The following is a 2,669-nucleotide window of genomic DNA, read 5'->3' on the forward strand; positions in this document are numbered from 1 at the left end:
CTTCTACTGGTAAACTAGTGGTACTGGGAGAAAAAATGAGCTGTGACATATGTCCTACACCTGGTTCAGTCATTGCCCAAGATTTGAAGTATCTGAGCCAGAGTCATACTTCACTCTTCGCCATTTCTGTACAGGAGGTAGACAGTACTAAAAAAATCCTTTACCAGAAATAATATCAAATCATTTAATGAAAAGGTGCTTAAGAAAACTGGACTGTTCCAACACACCTCCCTCAGGTCTCCAACACAGACTAAACCACCTGTTACTATAGGAAAACTAGTAAAAACGGTGTATTATTGTAAACATGCACATAATATGTCGTATTAAGGGTCTGAATTTCAAGACTAGCAACCATGTACATTGCATTGCATTGTACAGAAACCTGGCGAATGCCCTGTGTATAGTCTTTGAATTCAGACATTATTGTTATAGACAAATTAAGGGTATTTTCTCATTTTTTCTGTTGGCGGATTTCTTGGAGCACCCCCTAATTTTGATCCTCATATATATACAAATGTCTGAGGAAAAGATGACACTTTTGTCCGGCGTGTCACGATTATCAGTATATTTGTCACTAAGCCACCCCACTAATTCTCCGTTCTCCATTAGCAGAAACTGTGTAGTAATGTGCACAATTTCATAGTGAGATAAAATGTTCTCTCTTAGCCACACACACGCAAGCACACACATACGCGTTGTATACACACAAATGTGTACGTTGCAGGAGTGACGAACAGCTGATGAAAGCTCAAACATAGCTATAGAGTAACAACTATGGTATCCTCAAATGGTCACGCCTATTTTTACCCTTTTCTTCAATAGCTTTGGCCAGGGGCGTACTGTTTCGTATGCATAACACTATACACGTAAAGATTATACACAGCTGTTTGTAATATGATGGTAACAGTGCCTTCAATTATATTCGAGTAGGGTCACAAATCTCCAAACATTTACTGATCGCAATAAGTTGTTCACGGTTTATAGCGTTTAAATGTGTTTTTTTTTTCATGATTGGATACTTCAAATAAAAAAGGTGTATTGTTTTTGCCACTTCATCCTCGCAAAGAAGAAAAAGAAAAGTAGTCTTTTATTTTGCTCCGTATGACATTTAAACCGGAGAATCTGTAATATGTGACCACGGTGATTGATGTAAGTGTGATGTTGATAAAACCATAGTGATAGCAGAGATTTTAAGTTGGAAACATTCAGACACGGATACATTATCTGGGTGTCGAATTGAAGGGAGAAAACAAAACAAGAATAAAACATGAACAAAAACATGAATAAAACATTTGCAAGAGCTTTCAGATTATTCTTCTGAAATAACTTCCGACATTATAAAGCTTATAATGCAAATATCAACCCTCCATTATGCGCAAGGAAGGTGGGAACGTACAAAATGTAGATTAAAAAAACCTCCACATCATGGCTGATCTGATTTAGGGCACAGCATGCCACCATGTATGGGTGATGTATGAATTACTCAGTATTGTGAAGAGTCGTGCCACAGGTAACAAGTTCAGTGTCTCTTCGAAAGTACAGTTCTCACTCGAAGAGACTGCGTTTTGGTGACAACAAAATGTAAAGGGCTGTTGCCCCAGGCAAATGATCTCAATTTACACACACACACACACACACACACACACACACACACAAACTACATTACCGCAGCCATTGTACATAGGCCTACGTGTAGGAAAGCGCAACTCCATAATCATAATGGTATTTGTTTACTGATTGGGAGGGTGCATCCGAGTGTGCGAGTGCTTGTAGGTGTGGTTTAATAAATGGCACAGCGCTTCGTTTGTTTATATATACAATGGCAACGCTAGGATGACATTGGTTGGTCACGCAAGACCGATATCCTAATGAGCTACAGATCGCAGGGCTTCGAGTATACGTCAAACCCATGAAAGACACTGAAACCAAATACACACACACACACACACACACACACACACACACACACACACACATACCTTCATATATGTATATATGTGTATGTGTGTAATATATATACTGTATATATATATATATACACTCAGCAAAAAAAGTAAGTTCCCCCCTAGCATTTGTGGATATATCTCAAAAAGTATTCGACCGATTTTCATAATTCAAACGGAAATGGATAAAGAATTTTATTACTCATAACATGAGTGGAAAATCATTGCCACCAGATATCATTATTGGTGTGAAAAAATGCATTTTATGTCAAAATGCATGGAAACAAAAGTTGCACTTTAGTGATTTGCAATGACTTTTACACAAATAATCAAACAATCACTCATGATTCTGAACATTTAAGCATGGGTTATTGCATATTTCTCTATCTCTTTCTTTTCATGAGCATATAGTGAAGTATTTGATAATTGATATGTCCACCACCCGCAATGACCAGCCGCCATCTCCTCCTCAAACTGTTAACTAAAGTTTGTACTTGGCGCTGCTCAATGTTGGTCTATGCTCTCTGCAAGATGCGCTGAAATTCTTGCAGCGAAGTGTCATCTTTCAACTTCTTGCTCGCTTTCCACTTAATGATATCCCAAAGATTCTCTACTGGATTACAGTCAGGGGATCTTGCAGGCTACTCCATACGTTCGATGCCATTTCCCTCAGCAAACTGATCTACAACTTGAGGGCATGATGCAAAATACCCACAGGCACATTAA

The sequence above is a fragment of the Diadema antillarum genome, unplaced genomic scaffold (genome assembly GCF_040938485.1).
Source record: "Diadema antillarum isolate AM-2024a unplaced genomic scaffold, OU_Dant_1.0 seq00000155_RagTag, whole genome shotgun sequence".
Lineage (NCBI taxonomy): Eukaryota > Metazoa > Echinodermata > Echinoidea > Diadematoida > Diadematidae > Diadema > Diadema antillarum.